General features: G+C 33.4%; 1 protein-coding gene across 1 annotated transcript in view; it reads right to left on the bottom strand.

The window, feature by feature from the left end:
- The window catches only part of LOC132556998 (uncharacterized), a 60169-nt gene extending 48181 nt beyond the window's left edge, over positions 1 to 11988 (bottom strand). The window contains exon 1 of the mRNA XM_060221462.1: positions 11907 to 11988. The gene's annotated coding sequence lies outside the window, so the exon portion shown is untranslated. The remainder of the gene's footprint in view (positions 1 to 11906) is intronic.
- Positions 11989 to 19596: the final 7608 nt, after the last annotated feature.

Below are 19596 nucleotides of genomic sequence, written 5' to 3'. Positions count from 1 at the left end.
GGCAATGACTGACTTGACCTGCCATTTTGCTGGTCTTTTCACTTAACTACTGTATTGTGTTTGCCTATGACCTATTGTGCTGACCTTGCCTTTGATGTTCTATGTTGACCTTGCCAGTGACCTGTATTGACCTTGCTATGACTGTGTTGTTTTTATCTTTGACCAATTTCTCTGACATTGCCAATGATTTACTATGCTGACCTTTCCTTTGACCTTTGTTGACCTTGCCTTTGACTCACTGTGTTGTCTTTGCCTATGGCCTACTTTGCTGACCTTGCCTTGCCAATAACTTACTGTATTGACCTGCATATATGACCTTATTTATTGACATTGACAATGAATTTGATGAAGACATATCTCCTGTTAGTATTTCAGTTGATCTTGACTTCAGTATTTTATGCAAATTCAAGACATTAGAATGTACTTACGAAGTTGAAATCTTGGTGGAAAAACGTTATTACATTTCAATCCTGATTTCTTTGAATATTTTTTGTCAATATTTGAAAGTTGTTATATCTCGTAAATATTTGATAATTGATTTTAACAACTTTGAAATTACTTTAAAACATTTGTGTCAGAATAATTTTTAAAGATATCAGTTTCACAGCTACCAAAAAACAAATTTATTAGAATTCTGAACTTTTGTATTTTTTGTTTTTTTTTTTATTTGTCCATTTATTAATATAGAGTGGGGCTTTTTCAGTGTGCAAAAATAATTAATAAGATATTTAAAACTGAAATAGAATTTATGAATTGTTTAAATTGAAATATTTTGGAAACAACATTGATTTTGAAAACCATTTATGCTCAAGCGTCTAATCTACTCTGACTTGTGGTCCAATATATCATTGAAAACTAACTTCAGTGATCTCATTCTAGTTCATTACAGTTTAATTTATAGAAAAGCAGTGAAAGTTAAGAATTTTCAAAAAAATTCTTTTTCCAGTGAAATTTAATATACAGGCATTTCTCTTGACATTTTCCATTTACATGTATTTGTTTTGGAAGGTATCAAATATTGCACAAACTTCTAAAGGAAAATACTGATAATTCTATTTTGCTTTAATGATTATTTTACCTTATGATATTAATATGAAGAAGTAATTCTCTTGTTTGGAATCTAACAGTTATTAAAAGCTGGAAAGACTAATCAAAACTGTTAACTAGATGTCCAATATACTAACTGACTAGATTTCTCAAGGATGATGACAAAACAGATGAAAATCTTGGAGTTGAAAGTCATCATTCTGAACCATAGGATTTTGACAAAGACAAATGCAGTTAGTTTACAAAATCATTTTCAAATATTTCCAAAGTTGTGTTAAGAATGTGTATAAAACCGTCATTTAAGGGGCTGCCTGTAGCCTCAAACAGTGAAGCATTGGTCTACGGAACCTCAGGTAAAGATCTGAGGAGGTTACTTCAACACTCCATACTCCTGGTGGTTTTTGTTACAAAAGTACGAACAACTGGTTATAAGTGAAGCCACGTATCTAACAGTAGCCCAGTAGCAGGTAAAGAAAAACAATGAATAATTCAAGCTGTGTCAAAGTTGATGTTTCGCTTGTGTTATCTGGTAAATCTTGTGGTTGGGTGACTGTGATGACATCATAAATTATTGACGAGAACTTCGGACCATTGATTTAGGGTTCATTTACTGAGCTGGATGGTTGACTTTAGGAATAATTACGGATGTTACTGTTGACTCAATACAGGCCTGCTAAGCTTGTACATACTTGTACAAGCCATTATTAACACACACTGACACAAAACAAATTACATGTTTAAATATAAATTTCAGATTTTAATTAGTTTTACTCATTTTCCTCCAGATGCCGATTGTTTGCATGATTAAACTAACTTAGAATGAGAAAAATCTAAGTGCTTTTCCTAAATGTTGAATGTCACATTTGAATGGACAAGCACCGATTTATATGTTGGCATTTCTAAAGCAAACAAAGGTCACCTGTAACTAATGGAAGATATCACGTAATCAAAGGAGATTTAATCCAGATTTCAAACTTTCATAAGATACTTGCATTAAGACACTACCATCATCATCTCTATCAATAAAGCACCTGTTTTAAGAAACATGGTTTGGAAGCTACCTTACTGAATGACATATGAGAGGCCCATCAAAGGCTTTTAAGCGGACATGGAGTAACTTAGTCACTTGCCAAAGGCCATAACCACAACAGCAAAATATGGTCTGTATACTCCTATTTCCGATAAATGCAAATGGGGCCAAGTATGGATCTAATCAGGCAACTTGAATCTTCACCTTGGGTTGGAAATTCTGATGCTTGTCTCTCCAAGCTATGGCTGCCCCTTATAACTTCATTATGATATTATTAGCCGGATATTTATGCATTGAACATTTAAATATGGCTTTTCTGAAGCTGCTGCCTTGGAATTAAGTTTTTACTGTGACAAAGTTTTTACGTTGTTGCTGCATAAAATCATACTGTATATCATTAACATTATATTCTGATGAAATTAACTGTAGTATTTTTTACTTACCTGTATATAAATACCTGTAAAATCTCCAACTCAGGTGTCCATGTTCATTTTGTATCTGTAGTTCCACAGACTGTGCTAGGAGGGGATCCTTACATATACTTCTATATGAAACACCTGTATGAATGCTGATACAGGTGAAAAAGCTACTGGCTGTATGATACTATAGAATGATTGGTACTTAGTCATCCTTGCACGTTACCAGTCCGATGTCATGCTGTCTTCCATAGAGCTCTCAAGAGTTTTACTGATAATGAAACCTGAATTTTTCATAAGCTGCATCTATATATTGGCTGGCGTTACGGTCATTAACCAAGGCAACAACATTCTCTCGAGAGTAGTATTTAATTTTTGAAGGTAATTGTAGGAGAGAGTAGGCTTATTATCCCATCAACATGCTGTTTAATACTATGAAACAAAACAAACAATTCGTTTGGGGGAGAAAAAAATTTGTCCTTAACTAAGAAAATACATCAGTTTTATGTACAACTATGTAGAGACTGACTATAATTAAACAGTAGATACAACAAACGGTTGTAAAAATCCATACATCCCATGTCCTTCCAGATTATCAAATCTGATGTGGCTCAAGAAGACTCTGATTTATGAGTTCAGTTTGATTCTCAGAAATTCAAATTGGGTAACAAACCCAAATCCATGATAAAATCATTTTTTGAATGGCATATTGAATCTCTTAGGTTCAAAGATTTTGAAATAATATCCTTAACTTTTTCTTGGTCATATTTGGTAAATGATGTCATCAGGTTTTTAAAAGTAACCTTTTAAATGTACTATATTGAGTTTAAAGTGTAATAATGGACAAAGTATCTATAGTTTTCAACATATTTATCTCTAAATAGCTTAATCATGAGTCAGACTCTGAGCATAGGCCACATAATGTTATAGAAATCATTAAAGCACTATTAAAGATTAATAGAAAGCAGCATTATTTTATCTATTTCAAATTTGATGTCAGTTTTATGATAACAAAATTATTTTGGTGTGATTGATGTACCAGATAATTATATAGTCATTTTGAATTTGACTTGTAGGAGGTTGATATTGAGTATAATATAAAACTTTTTCATTGCTCTTATTTCTAGCCTTTTTATATCATTACCCTGCAGTATCAAGAAATTGAAGTGCGACATTTACAGTAAATGAAGACGGAACGTCTGACGTTTGCTAGATGGTTATAATCAAGTGAGCTGTGTAGACAGTTCCTATATTCCTTCTAAAAGGCATATAAGTTTCCAAGATAATCAAGTGCTTTGTGGAGCGCAGACAGAACAGTTCTTTTGGTAATTGATGGGCTCTATCTTCTCAAAGTTTAGGCAAATTGTATTCAATTTATGGCTTCCTGGGTTTAAGATTTCAAGAATGGATCATTCAACTGTTCAAGCTGAAATTTTAAAGGTGGTTAATTAAGGATCGCCAGTCATTGTGTCAGGGAAATGTTTATATTTATCAAATAGCACAGTCAGCAAGGGAGATAAGCAGAGACATATCCTATACTGCTGTTTCCAGTGAAGTGATTTAGTGGTATTTTGAATCTGAAATCCTGATAAACACATCGCAACGATAAAAAAGACCATAGTTGTTGGATAGATAATGCTTATCAAAAAATATATAGTTACACTATGATTAATATTCTGACAGCCAGTGAACCTATAAAACTTTAGAGTAATGTTGATATTTAATTAATCTGTACATTGAGACCAAATTAGAAACGACTTACAAAACTTTTCACTATAGTTATTTTCATATTTACTCAACCTGTTCAATGAGACCACTTTTATAAAGAAACCAATTCTAAAAATGCTCGTTATAGTTCTTTTTTTATTTGCTTTACCTGTATAATGAGACCACTTATCATTTGTAAAATTCCTCAGTATAGCTATTTTTGTATTTTTTTAACCTGTATAACAAGACCACTTATATAGCAAAACCACTTCTGAAACACCTCATAATATTATTTTCATGCAGACCGGTCTGCATCTTTGCCAGGAGATCACTTCTAGAAAATCTTCCTCCCTAGTACAGTTATCATTCTGTTAAATATAAACCTGTTTTAAGGGACAATCTGCAACAGAGACCACTTGATCAATTTCACAGATGTGAGATTTGAATGTAGACTTGACTTTTTATTGTCATTTAAATGTCCATATACATGCCGTAGTTGAAATTTGTCAAGTAAAGAAGAAAAAGGGAGGGGGAGTTATTGGTAGCAAACTTTCATAATGGTCTTTTAAGTTGTAGTACCTTTGATTTTCATTTATCAAAATGGTGTATTACATATAGAGTTGAAAGAATACAAATATAGATCTAAATTCCATGTAGGCATGGTAGAGATTCTCATGCTTTGATTTAAGTCTGTGGTTACTTATCAAAGACCTCAAAGCCTATATAGATGCTTTCGTGCTTTTTTGTGCTGTACAATTCTAATGAAGTCTATTTTTGGTTTAAATACACTTTGTTTGTTTAGCTGCAGTTTGATGGTGACAATGTGTCTAGCATTATACACCATAGATGGATAGCAATTGAGTTTTAAACTAACTTCTTTAAGAATGCTCAGATTAATCTATAACATTACATTTCAATTAAGAGGAGACAATTCCTCAGTTAAAAATGTATGTCAAGTCAGATCATTTCCATTTGTTCAGGATTAAGTTACTCAATTTCTGATAGACTCAATGCTCAGTTGGCATTCATCTCCTAACGAGACTCATTGCTCTTTTATCACTTGATTATTAACAATATTTAGCTCATATCACTCAAATTCTAGCAAGACATTTAGCTCAATTATCAGTTGATTTCTAACAAAACTTGTAGCTTATATCACTCAACGTGAGTCATAGCTCAATTATCACTCAGTTCCTTACAAGACCCAATGCTCATATCATTTGATCTATTCTTACAAGGCTTAATGCTGATATCACTTGATCTATTCCTTACAAGGCTTAATGCTGATATCACTTGATCTATTCCTTACAAGGCTCAATGCTGATATCACTTGATCTATTCCTTACAAGGCTCAATGCTGATATCACTTGATCTATTCCTTACAAGGCTCAATGCTGATATCACTTGATCTGTTATTTACAAGGCCAAATGCTAATATCACTTGATCTATTCCTTACAAGGCTTAATGCTGATATCACTTGATCTATTCCTTACAAGGCTCAATGCTCAATTATCATTTAATTTCTAAACATTCATCGCTCATATCATCAGCATCTAACAGCACCTGATGCACATATTACCTGATTTCTTTTGAGTGTAAGATTTCAATTTTACTAGCTGTCTAAAGAAAATGAAATTATTCTATGAGGATTTTCATTGTGCTATGGAAGACCACAAAGAAGTAGGAGAGTGGTTCTACATCAAGACCGGAGTGACACAAGGCTGTACCATGGCTCTATTGATATTTTTAGTTGTTATGGAGTGGGTGATGAGAAAAGCAGTTGGAAGTGGTGAGAATGGCATAAGATCACAATTAAAATAAATAATGGAGGATCTAGATTTTACAGAAGATATTTCTCTATTCTCAACAAAACAACATGGATGTGATACGTGGAAATGAATAAAGGCATGACTAGTTGGTTGATGTTTTCCACAACAGGTGCCTCAGAAAGATTTACACTGTACAGTGACATGGTCATGTAAGGACAGAAGACATATTGGAAAGAACAAAGATGAGACCAATAAGTGAGGAGATAAAAAGCCACAGACGGAAAATGACTGGGCTTATTATGAGGCAGGACAAGAACAAACGACTGCAATGTTGGGACCCAGCCCAGAAGGAAAACAGAAAACATGGAGGAGAACGGTAGAGAGAAGAGAGATGAAGCAGACTGGAGATCCCGGAACTAAGTATGAACAGTGGCAACTGACTGGGAGAAATGGAAAAACTCTGTCAAGGCTTTATGTTGCACGAGGCACAAAGTAGATAGGTAACTAGCTGTCTAATGGTCATTAAGCATCAGTTTCTAACTATGGGATATTTACTGACTTTCAGTCCCTTAGGATCAAAGAGCTGTAGTGGTACCATTTTAACTCTCATAATCAGGGATATACTCATTACAGGGTATTGAAACTGAACAGCTGAAAGTGGGAGGGAAAGGCTTATTATCAGACATGGAATCATTGCACAACAATAACAATTAACCACATGTGACAGATGTTGTTTCAGTTATATGTTAGCTGGTAGGATCAAGATAGGCTAACAGTAACTACAAACTTTATAATCCTTTAATCAAAATTATGCCATGATACTCTTTTAAAAGCTCAACACCATGGGTACAGCCATTTTTGTCTAAGTTTTGATTTTTTAATCTTCTCCTAGTTTATTTCATGAAGGAGTAAAACTGTTCCAGTATATGTGACTCACAACATCTTTCATGGGCACTGCACTTCTGTGACATTAATGAAACAGAAAGATAGCATTTATTAGTAGTTTGGTTTATGGCTCAAATAAAAAGTCTTGAAATTGCAGTATCATAACTTTTCTGAGGAACTTAATGTACATGGAATTGCATGACCACTACAAATTTTGTTTCATGACTCAAAACTTCTGCGTTACAACATTGCTGAGCAACTAGATATATATGATCATAACACAGAGAAATGCATGGTTTTAACTGTGAATTTGACTTTCAGAAAAAGATTTGATCGTGTCTCAAATCCTTTTAATCTGCAGTCCACTTTCTTTGTAGTTCTGAGATTGAATGCCCAATGCCATGTTCAATTACTCATTCAAGCATCATAAATCGTTTTTAAAACCAGCATGGAGTTTTAATTGTCTTTAACTGTACATAATTACATGCAATCACATTCTTTTTCTGTTAAGAAACTGTCATAAATTTGATTTTCTTTAAACACCATTTAAAACCCACATTTAAATCTTTCCAGGAGGAGTCTCTTTTTCAGCTACTATTATCTGACCAATCTGATAGTTCCATGGGCACTTAGCTCTTTGGGAAAATTGCAAAAGGTGCAAAATCTTCAACAATTTTTGAAATATTTGAAATTTTTTCAAGTTTCAAAGTAATTGTTAATCATATAAATGTGTAAAAAATTGCTTTATCTACAAGAAATCTGATAGATTCATTTTGATAGCAATGAGTATTTAAGTGGTTTGGTGGCACAGTGGTAACACAGTTACTTTTCACCTCAGTGTCAGGGGGTTCGATTCTCGGAACAGACATGTATGAGAATCATCTGCCTGACCAGCTGTGTTTTACTCAGGTACTCCAGTTTCCTCCCACAGTTTGACCCCCCCCCCCCCCCCCCCCCCCCCCCCCATTCCCTTCTGTATGAGCCAACAAGAGTCATTGATATAAGCTCATAGCTTAGTTACCAATTGTTGTAAAATTATTTTTTTCACTTTTTTATATATCCTTAAACACAATATGAGTTGCCTCAATGAACTCGGAGGTCTTGTTAGGACAAGTATGGTATGTAGGTATGTTGTGATTCATTGCAATGTTTTAAGCTCATATTAAGGTTTACTTTTGCAAATTTAAATGACCTGAGTCTTTAAAAAATAAAAGTCTTGAGTTGAACAGAGATTCAAAATATGCAGCCAGGTCTAAATTTCATTAGTTAGTTATGTTTTCATCAAAGATCTTAAATGCTGAGGTCTTGTAACGGAATGTGTTTATCCTTGGGATACATATACAGTACAATATGTATTGAATTACACCCAATACTGATGTTATGTAGCAATTATAATAGTACATTTTGCTTGCGTCCTTCAGCGATGCCACAAGCATCAGTTGTTATTGTTATATCATTGAAACATCCAACACATTATCAACTTAAGGGGAGATAACTCATGTGACAAGATATAGAACTTTGAAGATCAAAGAATCACCTTCATCTGGTTTGGATGATGTTAGATAAGTAGCAGGTACTTGATAATATCATTTTCCTGTCTGCTATCTTTTCTAGTCATTACATAATAGCTTTCAGTGTCAGCCAGAGGCTTGCTCTCTATGGACACCGTAGAAACAGTACAAAAAGGCTAATTTCATTCAGCCAGCTTCTTGTTGCTTCCAAGATACATTACACTTGCAGCTTTCAGTGTCATCAAAAGGTTTTGAAAAGTGTGGAAACTTTGAAAAGTCTTACTTTGCCTGCTTCCATTTGGCTTTAAGACATGATGTGCTTATTGTATTCAATTTAAGCTAGAAGCTTGCTGATTATATGGTGAACATGTAGAAAATTACAAAATGCCTTCTATGTCTCATATCAGAATGAGCCTCAATGATGGTTCCAAGACTGTAATCAATGTCGGTCAGAGGCTTACTGTATATGAGGTCAGGAAACAAAGGTTACAAAATGTCTTATATTTGATCAACCATGCAAATGAATCCAAGACAAAGTCATTGTCACACAGAGGCTGTCTGTATCAATATTGTTATAAACTGATAATTTACAATCTTTCTGATTTCATCTTTAAAGCAATTTCATTTTGGATCCAACATCTTTATTATGAACAAAATTGGAGTCTTGGAGTACGATAGAACAGAACATTTAGGCCTACAGTGAATTGTATAATATTACACCATTAAACATCCATTAAAGAGGCAATGACCTTGCAATGACCTTAAATAATTTGGCAATACTGTTTAATTTTTTGTCCTTTTTTTCAGTATAATGAAAAGTTTAGGTGAAATGTGATAAACCTTCTATTTTTTTTAAAATATTAATATTTGTCAAAACAGAAGAAGTGAAAGTATTCTTAATGTTACAATAAATTAACACATATGTAATTATTCTCTACACTAATACAGTAAGTCAACCATTATTAACTCACTTGAATCTGTGTCTGAGAAGACTTAGTTTGTCATGGAGACATTCTGAGTTTGATGTCAGAGATGGTAGTCCCTGTGTGTTCCAGTCAATCTCTGTAATCCAGACATTGTACTCACATAGTGTACTACTTATATTTGACAGAGGACATGCTCAACAGAATCAGCTACATAACTGTTACATGTTAGCCAATGTTGTCAGAGTACTTTGCCTAATTACAGCCCCATTCTAATGTATACCATAATGTTGCTAGTTAGCTTACCAAATTGTAACTCTGGTATAACCTTTCTGGGGAGACCACCTCTCCTAAGAGACTACCTAAAAGTCTTGTAGTATAACAGATTATGACATGCTACCTGTCTTGTAAGACCTTTTTGTATGGAATGATGTCTCAAAATAGTAATTGAAATAACCAGTTTTCAAACACTTCTTGTCATTATATGTCTCTTCATATGGAATTTGTAGCTCAGAATAAAGCCTGGTATGAAAGGCTTCCTTTCTTGAAAGACCATTTTTCTTATAAGTCAGTATTCTTTGATAGGCCACTGGCTGTCAATCTGGTAATCTATTAAGTGTCTGGAAGAACTTCCAGCCATCAGAAATTACTGTCTTTAAAGAAGACTTATCATCACTAGATTACCTGTCCTAAAGGACCACTAATCTTCAGCAATTACCTGCCTTTAAAGGTCAATAATCTATAAAACTACCTGTTTTTGATGAGCTGCTGATTGCATACTTTAATTATAAGAAAATTGGCTCTTTTAAAATAACACCAATGCTGTAGGACTGTTTGTGTTAAAAGAGTAAAGACCATTTTCTTCATTTGTTGAATGTATTTCCTAACACTTTGGTTGTTGCTTTTTGTGAAATTTTGAATTCTTCATTAATCTACAAAGTCTTATTGCACAAGTAGCAGAAATGTTGACTTTGTTTTTACCTAAGTTTTTTTTATTACAATCACTTTCATTCATTTCCTGTAATTTCTCTCTTGACATTATAAGCAATCTAATGCAATGCTGGAGGACATTTTGAAGAACTCATTATATAAGTCTGTTGACAAGAGAGGGAATTAAGGTGTGTTCCCAATTACCTTGTCATTCTAAATCTGCCTTTGATGTAAGTAATAATTAGAACATTCTCCAATAGGTATACACATATACACAGTGTATGCTAGCTATGAGAATACTTTGGCTCAACACTTATGGAAATGATTGCTGTCAACAGCCTGTATCACCAGCCACAGCAGAACTGTATGTTTGTACACTCTCATAATGGTGAAAATTGCTGTGAACTTCAAACATTTTTTAAACATTTTAAAATGAAGGCTATATATCAGCTATTTCATTGAATTTGTTAGAATACCCTCCCAGCTGTCAGTAAACAATAATGTATACCATATTTATTCTACAATAATCCCAGACAATTTGTCTTGCAATTACACTAGGCGAATTATCCTGCAGTGAGCCAAGGCAATGTGCAATAAGCCTAGGTGTATTTTTGCTATGAGCCTAGACAATTTATCATGCAATAAGCCTAGGTATATTTTTGCTATTAGCCCAGACAATTTATCATGCAATAAGCCTAGGTATATTTTTGCTATGAGCCCAGACAATTTATCATGCAATAAGTCAGTATTATTCACTGTGCAATAATCCCAGTTGATTTATCACATAAATCCAGGTTAGTTTTCCTGTGATAATCTTGGGTGTTTCATTGTGTAATAAGTGGCCAGTCAATATATAAACCTTGATTTATCAAATAAGGGAGCTTATTACATATAGCATTCGTTAGCAGTTCAGGTACTGCAATTGATGTGTCTGGGCTTATTTCTATATAGAATAGAAATGAAGTTTACTTATAATTTAAAGTTATATACTTGATTTATAGTCTGAATTTAGAATAAAAATAATTCCACAACATGGGGAAGAGATGATTTGATTATCAAAATGTATGTAAACTGCTCACAACCTATACATCCCAGTAATGATAAGCATCTTTACAATTCATAATATGTAAAATTAAGAAATCTATTCAAATTTAATCCAGCAACTCAAAACAATCTACATCCACTGTGAGGACTTCAGGTAAAGGAAATAATTCTTATGGATATTAAAGTTACTATCTGAATAGCAGATATCTTTAACTTAAAACTCAACACTTACCGTATATATCCGACAATAAGCCTATGTAAGGTAATAAGCCAATTCTTATGTGATGTTGTTTGGTAGAATTATCAGCATATACTGTTTTATTGAATTTTGATAAAACTTATCCTCACATTACTTTGAGCAAACGGTTTAGCCCCAAGGTATTTGCCATTCTTTTTGGTATCTACAGAACTTGTTTTGAGAAGATTTTTTGTAATATTTAACGATATTTGCCATTCTTTTTGGTATCTACAGAACTTGTTTTGAGAAGATATTTTGTAATATTTGATGATACATTTGTGTAGTTAGCATTTTTAAGCGTGTTCTTGTTTTATTATAAAAATACCTGAAAATCCTACATTGTCTCATCTAATTAATCTGTATCTAGGTCAGATCATTTAATTCCTGTTTCATCTGGATACATACCATTCTTTCTGCCTTCTGAAGTACAGGTCCAAAGTTTACAATTGATCACAAAGACTGACGGTAATACCATGGAGAAACTTGTACATATCTAAAACATATCTCGGCATCACAGTCTCTGACACAAAAGTTTGTCAGCTTCCACCAAGGACACTGGTGTAGCCTCGATCATCAATGTGTTTCAGAGGTGCTCTTCACACACGTGTCAAGCATTACTTGGCAGGGAGGGTAATGGAGGGGGCAAACGAAAAAAAAAAGAAAACCCTACTTGACAGTACTGTACATATATACACAATTTCTCTGACAGTAGCACAGATTGTAATATAGTTTTTTTTCTACCATCTTTCCTGAGGTACAATGATGTTGGTATCACATACACACAAGCATCACCTAAGTTGTACTTCATGATATGATCATTGTACTTCTGGCTCTATCCAAATACTGGGTAATATTAATTCAGCAGACATCTTTTTTTCTAAACAACAATGTTTATGATATGTTGTTTTTTTGTAGTTAATATAACAGAGATCACAGCGTATGCTCGGCCAGCTGGAACTCATTCATTAGGAAGTAATTACAGAACTGGTTTATTGGTCATCCGTCAGTGAATTCATTGTAATTTTCCATCTATTTTACAGATAAAAAATAACACAATAGATTGTTATTAGGGTTCATGGTATTTCATGGATGTAATATCATGAAGAAAAAATTCATTATTTTGATATCTTTTTTCATATCTATTGAGAAATATTTTCCCTAAATTGCTATCTGATATAGTTTTGTATTCTATTTTCAAGAGTTTACACCATAACACAACAAGGTAAGAATGAGAATACTGTAATAAGTTTCCTTGATAACACTATCACTTAGCGTTTTAATATCTCTCTATATAAATATAGGAAATTTCCTTACTTAGTGTCAAAGCTATATTCTTCCTGTCTTTGGGGCCTCATTACACATAGAGGAGAGACTTAAGTGTCTATAACTCTTCAGAAGATGCTTTTTGTTTACATTTGAATGATGGTTTTGGAGTATGTTCAGGTTAATGTGTCAAAGACTGAAAAAAAGCTTAATTGAGTTACATTGGGTTAAATTGGTATTCAGTATATAAATAATGAGTTTGAATATTTAAAAAAAAATCAGTTCATTACCAAGTTAAGCATTAGTGTTTGCAGGTTGTGTGTTCCAACAGTGTGATTCAGAGAGAGGGTATCCCTATTGTATACTTTTGGAGGATGTTTCACTGATGTGGTTTGGAATGATGTCCCAACGGAGTGCTTTATGAGGATATCCCAGCAAGGTGTTTTGTGGGGATTTCTCAGTAGTATGTTTTAAGAGATTGTCCCTGCAACTTGCTTTAAAGCGGGACATGCCAATGATGTGCTTTTGGAGGATGTGACAAAGGTATGATTTAAGAGGATGTCCCAGTGGTAAGGTTTCAGGATGATATCCCAGGGTGCTTCAAAGAAGGATGTCCAAATGGTTTACTTTTATGAGGATGTCCCAACTATGTGCTTTGGAAGGATATCTAAGAGTGGTGCTTTTGCAAGATGTCTGTTGCATAATTTTGGAGGATGTCTGAATGTTGTGTTTCAAGCAGATGTCCCAGTGTGCTTTCAAAGAGGGATGTCCCAGTGGTTTTCTTTGGGGGAATGTCACAGTTTGTTTCAGAAGTCAGTTCAGGGAAGATGTAATTTATGTCTCTACATTAGCGGTCCAAACATTCTTAAGAGTGTTAGCTATAAGTGACATTAAGACCATGATATTAAATGTTCAGACAGATTTTAATGATAAAGCATTTCCTTTGCATTAAAGGCTTAATTTTTTCACATGAAATTATGTTTCAAAACAAAGAAAATTTAACAAATTATTTTGTTCTATAACACTTACAAGTATAGACATGAATTATTTTAAATTGATATAGGAATTAAAGATTATTTGTGAAAATTCATAATTATAATTATAATAGCCTCCAATGATGTTTCATTGTCTTTGGTCAGAGATATTGATTTGATCTAAATCACTAATGTCACTCATTTACAAAACAAAACAAAAAATCAATCTATCTACAGTTTTGTTGTTTGTGTAACCAAATCAGCATCATATACATGCTTCTACAAGGCATGTAACAGAACAGGAAGTGTTAAAACCTTGTTGTGATCCTATCAGACAGGGTTACCATGGAAACAATGTTATCTTTATGTATCAATGCAGATTGAATCTTTGAACCAAACTGATCACAATGTTGCAGTCTGGAAATAGATATAAAGTTATTTCTGCCACTTTCTTTTCCACAAGGTATCCATTCAATATTTCCATCACTGTGGACATTTTACGTTTGACCTTCCTTAAGCCTTGTTTTACTTTGTGCACAGCACACTGTTTACTGACATATTGTTGGAAGGCATACATATTTTTTTTGACAGTAAATGGGAGCACAAATTCCACTCATCCCTCCCCGTCTCTCTCAGCAACCTGACCTTTTCCATTTTAGATCCGGAAGCTATTTAGGTATTGCTTATATTGCAGGTTGAATGTAACAATTTGAAACCCCTAAACCATCCAATACTCTCTTAAGCTTTCGCCTTGTCTTGTTAAATAGCAATGCTGTCTGTTTCTTAAAATGCAACTAGATCACCTGAAAAACGGTCCGTTGTCTGTGTAGAGTTCTCTTTATTATCTCAGAAATGCCTTCAGCAGAGGTAAGATCATGTTTCCTTAAAGGTTAACAATTCCTTTGGGTTTTTTTTAAAAGGACACAAGATGATCTTTCACAAAGACAAACTTCTGTGAATATTTTTCTAGATCCCATCTGCTCCATTCAAATGCATTTGTATCACTAAAACAAAATAAGGAACTTCAAAGGTTTGAGGGCTTGATGACAACAATTGTCTTTCCTGTTGTTTGTTTTTCTTGGAAAAAAACCCTGTGATGTTTAGCAATTCCTTTTTTAAATCTTCTTTAAACTCTTTAGGTCACAAAATTAAAGGAGTGCTTAACATTCTATTGGGGTCGTTTTTTTGCCTGGAGAAATCACCTGCCAGGTCTTTCCATCCTTCCACCTTTCTGTCCACCCATCTTTTGGCCCCTCCTTCCAGTCTTTTATCTGAGTTCTATTACTAACACTACTTGCCACTTGAACTTCATTATTGGGGTATGGGTTCACCTTGGTGAATGGCGTGTTATGTATCAAAAGGAGGCCACTCTGACCTACATTTTCACCTGGTCCAAAGGACCAGTAAGCTTATGCATCCGGCATCTGTCAACATTTTGCAAAAAATTAAAAATAGAGTAAATTCTTTAAAATCCTACTCCTCCTGTAGGAATGAATGGATATTGCCCAAAATCACTCTGAAGCATTCTTGGGTGAAGGGGAATCAATCTTGAATAAAAACGTAAGGTCTTGGCCCCTTGGCGCGGGAGGGGTGGGGCACAATATTGGGATCAGCATGTAATTCTGTTACTTTCTTAGCTACTGTAATAGTTATCAGTATCTGTACCTCTCAAGCCTAGACTATTGCCTGTAATTGTATACCAACCTAATGGAATAGCATACTTTAAAAGTCTTCTCTTTGATTACAGGGATTAAGGCCTTTACAACTTCAGCAGATTCTTCACCATAGTGTGAAATATTTAAGTGATTTATGGTATTTTGACACACAGAAGATATGTTTATGAAGTGAAGATAAATGACTGTCTGAATATATATATAGTAATAATTGAATTTTCTTGTCATAACCTGACAGTTAAGAGATAAGAATATGATGGTGTTTTTGCGGATAATTTGACAAGAGTGCGTCTGTTTATAGTATCATCAGTTATGCTTGGTATACAGTCAAAAGTTGTGTCATGAACAGTAGCTGTTCACCAGCTGTTGGCAATGTGGTTTAAACCACTCTGACAACATTTTATGGTTGAAAACTTCAGGTAGCATTGTCTGTGATTTTCATCAAGAACATTATCATTTGGTCAATTAACAGATGCAAGATCTTTCAAATTTTCATCTGAAAAAAAAAATAAAATAAAATAAAAAACATCCATTAAAGATTAAAGAAACATTTGAATAAAAATAAAGAAACATTTTAATAAGAAAATCAACAAAATAAAACTGAAAGGAAAAGAAAAAATTGTAAAATTTTTATTAAACACTGCAAGTATATAATTTTTGATGGACAAAAATTTTTGCGTATTATGAAATTTGAATATTTCAAATCTTGAGCAAGGTGATGGTTAGGTGCATAGAGTCTGTATTCATTATGAAGAGGCCTCTCATTAATACAATATTTAAGCACAGTTGAGTATCAAAAGCAATGAAATTGGATTACCACTTAATTTACTATTAAAATTGCTGAAATACAAGTATTCACTGTACGTTTCAAGCAAAGTACACATATTTGAACGGTCAGTCAGATAATTTCTATCGTGACTAAATTCATTTCTCTCTTTTTTTTATAGAACAGATATTGTCGCACTAGTCAGAGAATCTTGCTAAAAGTTGAATGAAGATCATTTGCAATATGGTTCTGCTGTTTGTCCATAAAATACCAGGTTTTCAGTCTGCTTGAAACTACTGCTGATGAATTAGACCCTATACATCTTTTGAAATTAGCTATAAATCTTGTAATTGAATTTCCAGGCATTATCATTTTGTTTTGAATTATCTTATAACCTTTAGCCGTGTTTCTCTTCTATGATGATTTCTTTATGGAGCTTATTTCTTGACCTTGAACTTTTCCGTGTCTTAGAAGATGGATACCATCTTCTGGAACATATTCGGTTTTTTTTTTTTTTTCCTGAAATTTTTGAAGATCTGCAAAGCAAACTCTAAGTATTTGTTAGGTTGAAGTATTACAGTAAAAAGTCATTCTGAAAATGTAAATATTTATTTTCAAACTTGATTAATTGATGATATCAAAAGAAAGAGGAAAGTAATACGGAATTAGTGACCTAGATAATGGCATATTGTTTTCTTTTTGCATTTGTCACAAGAAGCTTGATTTGGTTATAATGAAATATGAACAGAAAAATCTTGTGCTAAAGGCAAAAAAAAATCATTTTATCACAGTATACCAGACGACTGTTACACCAAAATGTCATTCTAAACAAGCACCGCTGTGAGCTGCCTGAGAAATGTCAATTTTCATTGAACCAGAGAATAAAAAATATTGCTTAATTCATCTAGCTTTCCTAATGAGATTGATCATTATATCCTCAACATGTTCAAAATGTGAATACCAATGGGGCATTTTCTGAGGATTTACTAGGGCTGTATGATGATACTGTAGGAGATGTTATGTGCTGAAGCTGAGCATGTCATGCATGTTTCCCCTGTATGCATTATTTCTATGATATGCAGTACATTTCCCACAATTGTTATCCAATTGGTCATTTTTTCCAAAACATTGGCTCCATTCCTAATTGATGAAAATTAGAAATTTGGACAGCAACTTTGGGTCATTTTTGTAAATCAGTTATTTTGAATAAAAGTTACTGTGGAGCAAAATGATATTACCAGTAATTCCTAGACTGGAGGGGGTAATGGAGATGTCTAATTGTCAAAGCCCAAGAAGATTTCTAAATCTCTCAATGATTCCCTAAATCACAACTTTTTCTTGAGATTTTTTGATGTCTTGGCAATATGAATGGATACAGTTGATGTATTCAGAGCTTATGCAGGTCAGTAATGTCCAGAAAACTCCTTGAAAAATATCTTGGAATATTCCTGGAATGGTTTAATTTTTCCTTGATTTTTTTTTTTTAATTTCTAATTTTTTTTTTAAAACAAAATGCTTGGAAGGAATGAAGTTCATTTTCATTCTATTCATCTGCTAAAAAATGCTTGTTTTTTTTTTACCAACTTGGAGTTAAATTGGAGTTAAAAGATGTCACCAGGGTTGAAGAAGTACAACATTTTGATATTTTGTTTACATGTAGTTATTTAGGACCTTGATTAGAAATAATGACATTGAAGAGATGCCCTAAATAGTAAAGTTTGTAATTTTCAAGTACTAATGATGGTATTGCACAAACTTAAAAGTAGACTTTACATGTAACATATATAGACCACTACTGCATGATGTTTGCTAATAAGTCTGTTCTAAAGCCTGTGTCAGAAGGGGACTTGCATTATGAGGGAGGGGGGGGGGGACTTGCATTACTTATTTATCAGCTACAGAAAATATTTTACTATCAAATTTATTCCAGTTCAGTGAGAAATATAATAGTAGAATGGTAATTAAACATAATCATTACCCAAACAGTAAACAGACCATGGTTGATTTGGTTGTTCATTGTGATCAGAATGCCTTTTGTCCCTGACTTCTGACATGTGATATTGTAGATATATAACATAGGTATAATGAAGTACTAATTGTAATTTTGATAAAGGGTACATGTAGGTATGGACAGTAATTATTGCCATTATACAGAAAGGGCAAAATACCTTGCTGAAAAACCTGTCTTTCTGATTTTCTATCTCAGTATAATCAGATCAGAAAACAAGTCACATTTCAAACACCTCTAGATGAAATATCTATCTTGTTTCTAATATCTTTTTTCTTTTGAATATGAACATATTTTCATAAATGAAATTTACTTAGCTGTTGTCGAGGTAACAAGGTCTCTGTTTGCGTTGTTGCATTCTTAGAGCAGCCTTTATTTTTCAATTCATTTGAGAGCAATAGCTATTTCTATTCATCTGTTTGGCTTTCGATTCATAGATCGGGCAGTTACTTGTATGGACATATTGTGTTGATGACATATTTAGTGTCTCAGTCTTCAGTTTTGATATAAAAAACCACCATTTTATAGGATAATATATTAGTATACCTGGGTCTGAACAGAATTCATTAATATGGATAATGAACATTTTCAAATTTTGTATGTATTTTGTATTGTCTACATGTTCTTTAGTTATGTGAATGCAATTTTCAAAATGATTGGACAAATTATGATAAATGTACCATAAGATTCATGATTATGTGAGACCCTTTTCATAGTTGATTCTGATTTTACACTTACCTTGACTGTTTACCTTTTAAACAGACAAACCAGGATTTTGGCTAGCTTGAACAGATTTTGTTTTTAACTTTCATGTGTTTATGAAAAGGTAATGTGTTACATGATTTTTTTGTTAGAGTGTGAGATAAACTAGTACCAGGATACCATTTGGATATTAGAGAAACATTATTGTTGCATGCTGACAATTTCTGTGATATTGGAACAATGTGAAGTAATACTGGTGTCATTTTGTTGTGTTAGACTCTGTGTAGTCAGTCTAATAATCCCAACTGTTATTGGTCTCATCATCTCATTCCCAGACTAGCCAGGAAATCAGACCTGCATGCCTCTGTCCAACTCCTATTCAGTGCCAAAATGTTGTAAGAACATTTCTCATTGGTCTGCAAAAACTATTAAGTAAGGTTTACAGGGAGCAAGCATGGTGTGAGTAATTTTGTTCGTACCAGTATGTTTTTTATGTTTATTGTTGGCAATTATGATCTAATTTAATTTTTTTGCAGACAATTTACTTTTTGGACTGAAAAATATTCATAGGGAAAATATTCTGGTTTAATTTTTCAAAAGCCCAGTCTTTCAATTTTCAAAATTTTTCTTCAAAAACATAAAATCTTTGCCTTCTTAATTTCTATGGGGTGAACCATGTTTTGTTTATTCTGAAGTCTGCAGTGTAGAG

This window comes from Ylistrum balloti, unplaced genomic scaffold, assembly GCF_031769215.1.
Source record: "Ylistrum balloti isolate Yb309-2 unplaced genomic scaffold, AGI_CSIRO_Ybal_v1 Utg370612, whole genome shotgun sequence".
In the NCBI taxonomy this organism is placed as follows: Eukaryota; Metazoa; Mollusca; class Bivalvia; order Pectinida; family Pectinidae; genus Ylistrum; species Ylistrum balloti.
Note: the sequence above shows the minus strand (reverse complement) of the source record. Positions and strands in the feature narration are given on the sequence as shown.